Source organism: Protopterus annectens, chromosome 1.part2, assembly GCF_019279795.1.
Source record: "Protopterus annectens isolate FY-2018-M chromosome 1.part2, PAN1.0, whole genome shotgun sequence".
Lineage (NCBI taxonomy): Eukaryota > Metazoa > Chordata > Ceratodontiformes > Protopteridae > Protopterus > Protopterus annectens.
In genome coordinates this window covers 135193743-135205756 of record NC_056727.1, presented here as the reverse complement: position 1 = coordinate 135205756, position 12014 = coordinate 135193743, and the positions used below count along the sequence as shown (strand labels likewise).

At 45.4% G+C, this 12014-nt stretch overlaps 1 protein-coding gene across 4 annotated transcripts in view; it reads right to left on the bottom strand.

The window, feature by feature from the left end:
• Positions 1-12014, bottom strand: part of CCDC88A (coiled-coil domain containing 88A) — a 4373054-nt gene that overhangs the window by 2911633 nt on the left and 1449407 nt on the right. The gene's annotated exons all lie outside the window — the stretch shown is intronic.

Here is a 12014-nt window from a genome sequence, read left to right as displayed (position 1 = left end):
GGTAAGTTACTGGAATGATGAGCACTGAATTCTGACACTACCTTAGAAAGGAAAGAAGCATTTGTACATAATGTTACTTTATCCTTATGAAAAATCAAATAGGGAGGTTTAGAAGACAATACCTAAAGTTCTAAAATTATTCTACCAGTGGTAATGGCTACAAGAAAGATATTTTTCCATGTCAGCAATTTAAAATAACATTTAGCTGTAGGTTTAAAGGAGAATGAATTAAGGCCTGCAACACCAAATTTAAATCCCATGGTGGAGTAAAACCTTTGTATGGAGGTCTCAGGAGTCTTTACAAAGCTTAGATGAAGCCAAAGGAGAATTCTCAAATCTAGTATGGAAATTAGTAATTGCTGCTAACTGAACTCTAATTGTTGAGGAGCTAGCTTCCCTCATTAAAAATGGTTGCCAAAAATTCAAGAACAATTTGTACAGGGGCAGAGGAAAGGATCAACGTGTTTCTGCTTTGTCCAAAACACAAACCTCTTCCATTTACTTCTGTAAAGTTTTCTGGTAGAAGCCTTATGGGAAGACAAAAGCATCTTGTGGACAGGGGAAGACAGCATTGGCTCTCTGGCTATTAAAGGAATTGGAGAAACCATACTGTTAGCTTGAGATCTGAGACATTTGGATGAATCATGCCTGTCAGGTGAGACAGGAGGTCTGAACTCTGATCCAGAATCCAAGGTGGGTAAAGTAGATGATGTCAAAGGAAGGGGAACCAAATTTGCTGAGGCCAGTTAGGTGCAATGATGACAACTTTGCACTTCAACCGGACAGCTTTCTGTAGGAATTTGAGTATTGGGGGGGGGTTAGGCAGAGAGAGAGAATCGCGGAGTAGAGCATCCCACGGTGATTCCCCTCGTGGAAAGATCATAGCAAAGAAGTTGCTGCACTTGTTTAGGGGAGATGCAAAATGATCACAGCAAGGTTAGCCCCATTGATGGAAAATCATTATCTGTCACTTTCCTGCTGAGAGACCACTCGTGAGGTAGTAGAATGGACCTGCTCAGTTTGTCTGCTATCACACTGGACTTCCTCAGAATGCATGTTGCTATTAGAAAGCAGTTGGAAGAGATCGCCCACTGCCATACTCTGAGGGCTTCTTGACACGGGGGTAAGATCTGGTTCCTCCTTGTTTGCTGATGTACCAAACGACTGACATGCTGTCTAGATTGCAATTCTCCCGAAAGGGAGTGTGTCTTGGAATGCCTGCAACGCTAAGAGCACTGTTCTCATCTCAAGGACTTTTAATATGCATATTGCCTTCTTTGGGGCATCAAGTGCCTTGGACTGTTTTCCCCAGGAAGTGTCCCCCACCCAATCTGGGAAGCGTCCATGGTCACTATAGCCTTGGGCTGAGGGAGGATAAAAGGAGAACCTTGCAAAACCTGATGTAATCGAATCCACCACCAAAGGTATCTTTTGCATGCTGCCTGAGTGATTCTTATTTTTGTTGACATATGATGATAAAGAATTGACCACTGTGTCGCTAACATCCATTGAAGAATTCTCATGTGAAATCTTGCTAAAGGAACTAGAATTATGGCTGCTAACAATGACCCTAAGGCTTGTAGAATCAAGCGAGCTGAAATTTTGGTGTAACAAATTATTTTCCTTACCTGCGACCTGATGATCTGCACTCTTGACAGAAGAAGAGATGCTGTCACTGATGTCGTGTTGAATATTGTTCCTACGAATTCCAGTGTTTGAGTTGGTTGTAACTGTGAGTTGTTGTAGTTTATGGTTATTCCTAGTTGGAAACACGTCCAAAGTACTTAATTTCTTGCTTTTAAGATGCTTGGTTGGAGTGGTAATGAGCCAGTTGTCTTAGTATAGAAATACTCAACCTGTGCAGTCTCAAGTGAGCTGCTACCACTGCCATGCATTTGGTGAACACCCTGGGGGCTGTGGTAAGGCCAAAGGGCAGTGCTTTGAACTGATAGTGACTGGCTCCCAGCCAGAAGTGTAAATGCCTTCTGGATTGTCTGTTCATTTTTATGTGACAGTATGCATCCTGAAGGTTCATAGGTTCATACTAGGCTATCTGCCCTAGGGCATTTATAAGCCTAGCCAGAATGTGTTTGGCTTTCGCCACCCATTTTAAATTTATTTTGCTATGCCCTTTTTCGAGGTTAGTATACTGTGCCTCTGTCTAACAGTGACACAGAAGTGATACCCGGGGTAAACCTACGATCTCCCATCCACTCATCAAGATTCCTCTTGAAGAGAGTCAATGAGGGACTCTGTCTAACCTGGACTGGGATTTTATTCTAGAGTGAAGGGAGCCTCTGGGTTATGAATCTGCCCCTCCAGCATGTCCTATTTATTTCAGTGCTGAGGTTCAAGTCTCTCGAGCACGTAGCTCGATGGGATTTGGATTTTCTGAGGTGCAGCATGTACATTAATTCCGGGTTGGACATGGCTTTATACGTCAGGCACAGATCACCTCTGAACAGGCGGTATGCCACTGAGTAGAGCTGGAGTTTCTTTAACCGGGCAGCATATGGCATCTGTTTGAGCCCTTTGATCCTCTTGGTGAGGCACTTTTGGGGTCTTTCCAGTTGCTGCAGGTGTCTGGTAAGGTACATCCCAAAAGGGGCATTGTACTCAATTATGGGCCTGATGAGGGATGAGTAAAGAGGCACGATGACCTCCCCTGACCTAGATGTGAATCCCTTCATGATTAGGTGGGCTATATAAAATGTTTTTCTAACCACTTTGGCCACGTGGTTGTCAAATGAGAGACTGGCATCAACTTGGGTCCCCAGGTCCCTAATTACTTCTTCTGTACTTAATGGATTACCACCCATGTGGTAATTTGTGGGCATTTTGTTTTTGCCAAAGGGGATGACTATACACTTTTTGGCATTTAGCTTGAGGCCATGGCTCTGGCACCAGTTGTCTGTTTCTATGAGGCCCTTTTGGAGGATGCGTGTGTTGGCTGGAGTCTCGATTATGGCGCCCAGTTTGCAGTCATCTGCGAACTTGGTCAGCCACAGTCCTTCCGTGTTGGCCTGTACCTCCGAGAAATATATACCGAACAAGAGAGGTCCCAGGACTGAGCCTTGTGGGACACCACTTGTAACTGGTTTGGAGTCTGACATGGCTCCAGCAATTCTAACCATGTGGGTTCTGTCCTTGAGCCAATTTGCAATCCATCTAGTGACATAGCAGTTTATATTTAAGCTGGTGAGCTTATCTATAATGCCAGAGTTAGGTATTGTATCAAAGGCTTTTGCGAGGTCCAGGTAGGCTGTGTGGACCACCTTCCCCTCGTCAATGGCCTTGGTGACTGTTTCAAAGAAATCAACCAGGTTTAAGAGGCAGGATCTGCCCTTAACAAAGCCGAACTGGGTAGGATCCAGTGTTTGTAGGTCCCCAATATCTTTATTTATGAGGTCCATGATGATCCTTTCCATAGCTTTGCAGACCAAGCTAGTCAGGCTTATGGGGCGATAGTTTCCAGGACCCGTTGAGGCACCACCTTTATGGAGAGGGACCTCTGTTGCTGTACGCCACTCTTTGGGCACATATCCTGTAGTAAGGCTGAGACTGAACAGTAGTTTTATATTTGGGTTTAGCTCTTCTTGGAGTTCATGTAGGATGCAGCCCGGGACACCATCTGGTCCCATTGATGCTGTGTTATTTGCTTTGGAGAGGGCGGCTCTTACCTGAGCATCTGAGATGTCAGGGGGGCAGCACTCTGCTGGGATAGATATTTGCCCTTTTGGTGGGGATGGGGGGGGGAGTTTGCGCTGAACATGTCAGCTAGGATGTTGGCAATGTCTGTGGGTTCGGTGTATTTTTTGTCATTTTGGACTAATTCTGAGCATATCTGGGAATTACCACCCAGGTTCCTAACATAACTAAAGAAAACCTTGTGATTATCCTTAGTGCCCTGTGCAATTTTTCTCTCGAAGCTGGCCTTAGACAATTTTATGTGTGCCCGTAGTTTTTTGCTAATACTGATCAGTGATGCCTTCCCTTTTTGGGATTTTGCTCTATCATTTAGTAGCTTCCTCCTTCCATTGTATAGTTTGTTTATGGCTGGGGTCCACCAGACAGGACGTCTGCCTTTGGAAGATTGGGTCTTGGTTTTATTTGGGATCGCATGATCCATGCATTCCTGAAGGTGTTCATAGAATGCGTTTATAAAGGATTCTGCGGTCTGGGCCGTATTTTCCACAGGCCCTGGGGCTTTGAAGGATTCCACCTCAGATTGGAGGAGTGTGAAATTTGCTTTAGAGAAGTTTTTCACTGTGGTTTTCTGGGCAGGGGGTGGGGTCGGGATGTGAATATCCAGTGAGATTAGTTTATGGTCTGATCTTACCAGTGAGGGATACACTTCTGGTCTGGAGCATAGAGTCCCCATGTTGGTGATGATCAGGTCCAGTATGTTTTTCCCTCTTGTGGGAGTGGTAACAAGTTGTTCCATAGCATTTGAGTTTATAAATTCAAGGAACCTTTGGGCCAGGGTGTTGGAGCTAGAGTAATGCTCCCAGTCTATGTTTGGGTAGTTGAAGTCACCCAATATAATGGTGTTTGGAGAGACCTTCATATTTTCCAGTGTTCTCAGGAAGGCCGAGTGGGGTTCCTGGGTTTGGGAGGGTGGTCTGTAGCAGGCTATAAACTGGAAGGCAGTTTTACCCACTGTTAGTTGCACACGGATAGTCTCTGATGCTTTGTGCTTTGCCACCAACCTGGAGGTGTGGGTATCTTTGATGAATATCAATACTCCCCCTCCTTTTGTGGTTCGGTCCAAGTTTTGGGGCCGAAAAGCATGGTATGAGGTATAACCTGGTAATGCTGGGGTGCTCTCGGGAGCCCTGACCCAGGTTTCTGTTACTGCACAGATATCGATGTTCTCCATGCTAAGGAGAGTTTCGAGTGCGTGCATCTTGAGGTTTAGACTTCTGGCGTTGAGTAGCATTACTCTTAGTTTCTTATCCCTTGTGATACCTATGGAGGTGGGTTTGTCTTTTGAGCCTTGCCTAAAAAAGGCACTATGGGGGTAGCAAGAGCCTTTGCCAATATCCGAAAGCCCAGGGGTGACAGGTGCAAGCCATCCCTAGCTAAGCATCGTGGCTTGTCGAGCATATCATCCCAAGCTGACAGACATTGGATCCCCTTTGAATGACACCAGTACTTAAGCCAATTGTTGAAATTGATCATCTTGTCTTCATATTGTGGCATCATTCTTGGTGAGGGTAAGATGCTACTCAAGGTCAGGGTCATACCGGCCTGGGCTACATGCTCAGAGAGCTCCTTTATGTCTCTTTTCATGTAGTCCAGGGAGGTACATCTCGGGTCATTCACACCAGCATGGACAATGACTGAGTCATATTTGTACTTGCCTTGGAGTGACCTGAGTGCTTGTGTTATGTGGTGGATCCTAGCGCCCGACAGGCTGCTCACCGTGACCCTCTCCTTGTTCAGCCTGGTGAGCGGGACGTCAGTGTGCCTGACGATAGAGTCACCTATTACAAGTGTATCAGGTGTGTTGTTTAGTCTTAAGGGCTGTGACTGTTCGGCACACTGGTTTTGTGAGATATGTGTTGCACGTGTTTTGTTTTGGGGTAGCGGCTGCTTGGGTGTCTGCTTTGGAGGTCTCTGCTGCTTTGGCAGATCTTTATTTAGAGCCTCTGAGTATGGTTTTGTGTGATTATGTGTTTGGTTTGCTGTCGTGGTAGGTTTATGCGAGACTGGAATTGTAGTGAGTGTGGTTTCCTTCTCCTCCTGACTGGTTATGCCAGTACTGAGTTGAGAGAGCTTAGCCTCCAGTTTGGCTATATGGTTGCATCTCTCACATGTGTTGGAATTTGTTGGGAGGAGGAGAGGGTTGTCTGTGTACATGAGTCAGTTGTAACATTGCCTCAAGATTCACAGATTCACCAGCTGGACCAGCGAGGCGATTGCCAACTGACCTTTGGACATGCTAGAATAATATTGGGAATGCCTTAATAATTGAAAACCAGGGCCAGTGGGGAGTGAGGGTGTAGTGCTTTTAATTTTTAGTGCTGACTTATATAATTGCTTTAGTGAGCAAGTGCCAGGTAACTTAAGTGCAATGTGTTACAGGTAACTTAAATGCAAAAACGACAAACAGTAACTTTCTTTCAAGTGAAACAAGGAAATAAGTACAGTAAGCAATGCAGATATCACTAGTGATCCACAGAAGCTGAGAAGCCGTATTAGGTGGAATTAGCGTTCCAGGAAATAACAAGCAAACAAACAACAAGCATATAAACAAAGCTAGATTCAGCAGGCCTGGATCTAGTCTATGCTACAGCAAACAAGGTGTACCAATTTCAGTAAAATACAGTTCAAATATTCAGGCACTATAAACCTTTAACCAGAAATTCCCAGCTCAGAAGGGCAGAGTCCAGCCTCTTCTCCCACAAGAGTGCAGACCACAAACCTTCTTAATGTAAAATACCTGGCCTGAAGCCCAAGTGCTTAAACCAGAACTAATACACTAAGAATAACAGACACTGGGCTCTCAATCAGCAGTTCCCAACTTAGAAGGATGAAAGCTACCTGTCCTGCCACCACAGTGCATGCCACAAACCTTCCTAATGTAAAACAACTGGTCTGAAGCCCAAGTGCTTAATCCAAAAGACTCAGAATGATAGCTACACTTTAATCAAGTTACTACCAAGCAGTAATAAATACAATTTAATACTTTAGAGAATGCCTGGATTAGTGCTCAAGTTACACAAACAAAGCTAGATCCAGCAGGCCCGAATCCAGTCTATGCCACAGCAAACAAGGCACCAACTTCAGTAAGAAGCAGTTCAGATATGCATGCACTATAAGCCTTAAACCAGAAATTCCCAGCTCAGAAGGGCAGAGTCCAGCCTCTCCTCCCACAAGAGTGCAGACCACGAACCCTCTTAATGTAAAATAACTGGCCTGAAAGCCCAAGTGCTTAAACCAGAATTAATACACTTTTAGAATAACAGACACTGAGCCCTCAATCAGCAGTTCCCAACCTAGAAGGATGTAAGCTACCTGTTCTGCCACTACAGTGCAGACCACAAACCCTCTCAGTGCAAAACAACTGGTCCGAAGCCCAAGTGTTTAATCCAAAAGGCTTAGAATGAGTTACACCAAGCAGTAATAAATAAAATTGAGTACTTTTAAGATGATGCAAAAGTAAAAAAGTAGGTAGAAACACAAGTACAGTAAAAGCAGATGAATTTTTTTTTTTTTTTCTGAATAAGTGCTGAGATCAAAGAAACAGATTTGAGTGCTGAAACTAGAAAACTGGCTAGTTATAAGAAAACAAAAACTAAGCTAGAAGGCTTCCCTCCAACACAGAAGGGCTTGGGGGCTCAAATAGTCTATACCACGTAACAGGAAAGGCAGGAAACAAGCTTACATTTTTTTTTTCTGTTTCCCAGATGCTCTCTTTGTACACAGTAGGAGTGTCTGAAATCAGAATATGATCTCACTGCACTCAGTTGAGTGAGCAAATGAGATGGGCCCAGAAGGAGTATCCAAACACAAATTTACAAGAGGGGCGGGCAGTTGCAAGGCCACTAAGATTAACACCAAAAAAAAAAAAACACGTTGGGTGGGTGGAACTAACTGAAGAGCAGAGTCAAAACTTCCAGTTCAGTTAATATTCCTTCCACACAGTTAAAATCTATTTAAATACTGTATTTTTTTGAAAAAAAAGAGCAGATAAAGGTACTTAAATTCTCTTATACGTCCAGTTGAATTCAGCAAGTTCTTAGCCGGCCAAAGCTGAGGTTTTTAAGCAGAAAATATTTCACACTGTACCACTTAAATAGGCAAGGACAGGAAATCAAAGAATGTGACTACCCCCACACCTGTAATTACTAGCAAATAACAAAATTCAGCAAACACTGACTAACTTCCAGTTCAGTTAATAAGAAGTTATGTACCTACCATAACGTTCCATGTTAGTTGTCTTCTCTCGCCTTCTTTCTTGCTTGATGGGTTCGGAGCCGATCCTTCGGCTCCGACTCGGCACTTGCTTTAGCTCGAGAACTCCTTTTACCAGCTCGAGGCAGCCCCATATCCCATGATGCAAGGCGGTAAGTACCCAGATCTCGTTTGTTGACAAAGGGCAATAACACCAAGCAAAAAATACTTCCCAAAGGAAGAAGAAACTTACAGATGGAAAAAGGACCAGGTCTGAATGGTCCTTAGTATAATAGTTTCTTATACAAGGTCTGTCCAGGCCAGGGGGAAGGAGGGAGGGTCGCAAGAAAGAAGGTGAGAGAAGACAACTAACATGGAACGTTATGGTAGGTACATAACTTCTTAATGTTAAGTTGTCAATCTCGCCTTCATTCTTGCTTGATGGGACCGCGTCCCTAGCACCTCTATCCTGGGTGGCTCAATGGAACAAACTCTTGAGGACTGTAGAGCCAAAACTGGCTCTGTCCCTGGAGGCCAAGTCCAATTTGTAATGGGAAACAAAAGTGTGAGGAGTGGCCCAAGTGGCCGCTGACAAATAGTGTCCAAAGGAAGTCTAGCTTGAAAGGCTGTAGAAGTAGCTAAACTCCTAGTTGAATGTGCTTTAGGTTTTGAGCACAGCTGTTTTCCCCTGAGTGTATAAATTTCAGTGATGACCGAAGAAAGCCATCTGGACAAAGTCACTTTAGAAACAGGAAGGCCTTTTTTATTATCCGCATAGGAAACAAAAAGTTGATCAGATTTTCTAATTTTTTTTGTTCTATCCAAATAATATCTAAGTTGACGGTGGACGTCAAGATAATGTAACTTTTGTTCAGCTCTATCTGAATAGTTAGGAAAAAATACAGGGAGATCAATGGATTGATTCAGATTGTTCTTTGAAGCGACTTTAGGTAAAAAGGATGGATTAGTTCTCAAAGATACTCTGTCTTTGTGAAAAATCAAATAGGGGTCGAACCGAAAGAGCATGAAGTTCAGACACCCTCCTGGCAGATGTAATAGCCACTAGGAATAAAGTTTTCCAAGAAAGATATTTCAGGGAACAAGAAACAGCTGGCTCGAAGGGGAAGAATCAAGGATGTCAGCACTAAATTTAGATCCCACTGAGGAGGAGGATTCCTGATTGGAGGCTTTAGTAGGAAAATTCCTTTCAAGAAGGCCCTGCAGAGCCTATGGGACATAATATTATGATCTGCTATCCCGACATGAAAATTAGAAATAGCAGCCAATTGAACTCTGACTGTGGAAGAAGAGGAGCCTGCATGAAAAATCTCTGCTAAGAAGTCTAGAACTGCCTGAACAGGGGCAGTAAAAGGATCAATATTTTTGGCCTTAGCCCAATAAGAGAAACGTTTCCATTTGCTTGTGTAAATCCTCCTGGTAGAGGATTTTAGTGAAGCTACTATGATGTCTCTAACTGGGTTAGAGATCAAAGGAAGCCTGGCTAAGGAAGGAAGTGGAGCAACCATGCTGTGAGGTTGAGAGAAGGGATTGACCGGTGCAGCTGACCGGATTGGTGAATCAGTAGATCTGGCACTGGGTCCAGATGCCACGGCTGCACCAAAAGATGATGATGGAGGAACGGGAACCAAACTTGTCGAGGCCAGTAAGGGGCAATGAGAATCAATTTGGCTCTCAAAGCGGCAGCTTTCTGGATCACCTGAGGGATCAGAGGAAATGGAGGAAGGCATAAAGAAGTCCCTGGGGCCAATCCTGGGTCAGAGCGTCTCTGGGGGATGGCCTGATAGAGGGAAGAGGCTGAAGAAGTCTGGACATTTGCTGTTTTGGGGAGTAGCAAAAAGATCGCAACATGGGCGACCCCATTCCAGAAAAATCTCTTCCACTATAGATTGCTTGAGAGACCACTCGTGAGGCATGAGGATAGCTCTGCTCAATCTGTCCGCTATAATGTTGGTTTTCCCAGGGATATGCGTTGCTACCAGAAACCGATGAGAGGAGATCGCCCATTGCCAAAGTCTGAGCGCTTCTCGACACAAGGGGTAGGACTTGGTTCCGCCCTGTTTGTTGATATACCAAACTACAGACATGTTGTCTGTGTGGACTGCAATTGTCCCTACGGGAAGAAAGTCGTTGAGGGCTTGCAATGTTAAAAGCACTGCTCTCATCTCCAGGACATTTATGTGCAGATGGTACTCGAACGGTTGCCACGTCCCATGAACCATCCTGCCCTGATAATGACCCCCCCCACCCGATCAGGGAGGCATCCGTGGTGACAGTGGCTATCGGGGACGGAGGTACAAAGCACCTGCCTTGGTGAACCTGAGGCGATGTGATCCACCAAGCAAGATGTTCTTTGCATGTTTGTGTCACCAGAATCTGGTGACGCATTGGGAGTTGCTGGTATGACCACTGTGTGAACAGCATCCACTGAAGGAGGCGCATGTAGAATCGAGCCAGGGGAAGAAGAGTAATGGCCGCAGCCATGAGACCTAATACCTTTAGAACCATTCTGGCCTGTACTTTCTTGCTGGCCAGAATGATCCTGACATGAGTCTGAATGTCTGAAACTCTTTGTTCTGTAAGGGTAGCTGACATCCGAACAGTGTCTAGGTTTGCGCCTATGAAGGTAATAGACTGGCAGGGCGATAAGGATGACTTTTCGAAGTTGATTGAGATGCCTAAATGAGAACAAAGGTCTATTGTGTAATCCCTGGCTTGTATAAGCTGATGCCTGGTGGTGGCTGACAGGAGCCAGTCGTCGAGCTATGGAAACACCTGGAATCCTTGGCGTCTCAGGTGAGCCGTGACCACTGCCATGCATTTGGTGAACACTCTGGGGGCTGTAGTGAGACCAAAGGGCAGGGCTCTGAACTGGAAGTGACTGGACCCCAGCCGAAAGCGGAGAAATCTCCTGGAGCGTCTGTGAATTTTGATGTGATAGTACGCGTCCTGAAGATCTATTGAGCACATCCAGTTGTCCTTCTGTAAGAAGGGCAGAATTGACTGAAGAGTGACCATTGAATCTTGTCTTCCTGACAGACTTGTTGAGTCTGCTGAGATCCAATATTGGTCTCCAGTCTCCCGTCTTTTGGGGACCAAAAAGAACCTTGAGTAGATTCCGGGCTCTGAATGGTCTATTGTAACTGGCTGAATGGCTCTTTTGCAGTAGTTTTGCGATTTCTAACTCTGCAATGTCCCTTAGACCGGGTGGTACATCTGGAAGGGAACTTGAGGGAAGGGACTTTCCTCGAAAGGAATTATGTAACCCTTGGATATGATCGACTGTACCCATCTGTCTTGAGTGAGGGAATGCCAGGCTTCTGGGTACAGTGATAATCTTCCCGACTGCCTCCAAGGAGGGACAGCCGGGCAACACCTCAGGGATGCTGAAAGGGCTTATCAGAGAGAGGCTCCCTGTTTCCCTGGTTCTTGGACCCCCTCTGCCTCTAGAGCGGCGCCTGTTGTTGTTACCCCTCTGCCTCTAGGGGTAAACTGACCACGTGAATCGGCGTGACTCCTTGGGATTCTGGAACCACATCTTCCCACCCTTCTGTCCTTTGGGATAAGGCCTAGAAGGGGTGGAAAACGGACTCCAACAGCAGAAAGAGTCTTGCCGTCCTGCTCACACCTGGTCAAGGTTTCCTTCACCTGAGGGCCAAACAAAGCTGACCCATCAAAGGGAGAATTTGTGAAGGACGCCTTAAAGGGATCCAAAATCACATAGCCGCATCCAGGCTTGGCGTCTAAGAGCCACACCTGTGCCTGCGGCTCTACTCGCTCCATCCGCAGCATAAGATATTAGCCGCATGGAGGAGTTAGCAATGGAATTGAGGGTTCCTAGCTGCGAAGCAATCTTTTCTTGAGCCCCTGCAGCTGTAGGATCCTGAACTACTTCTCCCAGCTCCTTCAGGATATCTCTTTGGAGTCTGGTGAAGTGACATAGGTAATTCAGCGAGCATAGCAAAGGTCGCTGAGGAAAACATCCGCTTACCGTACCTATCCATGGTCCTAGAGTCCTTATTAGGAGGATGGACGGGCACGGAAGGATCTGCAAGTTCCTTTTGGTGGCCGCAGCCACCACCATGGCATCAGCGGGG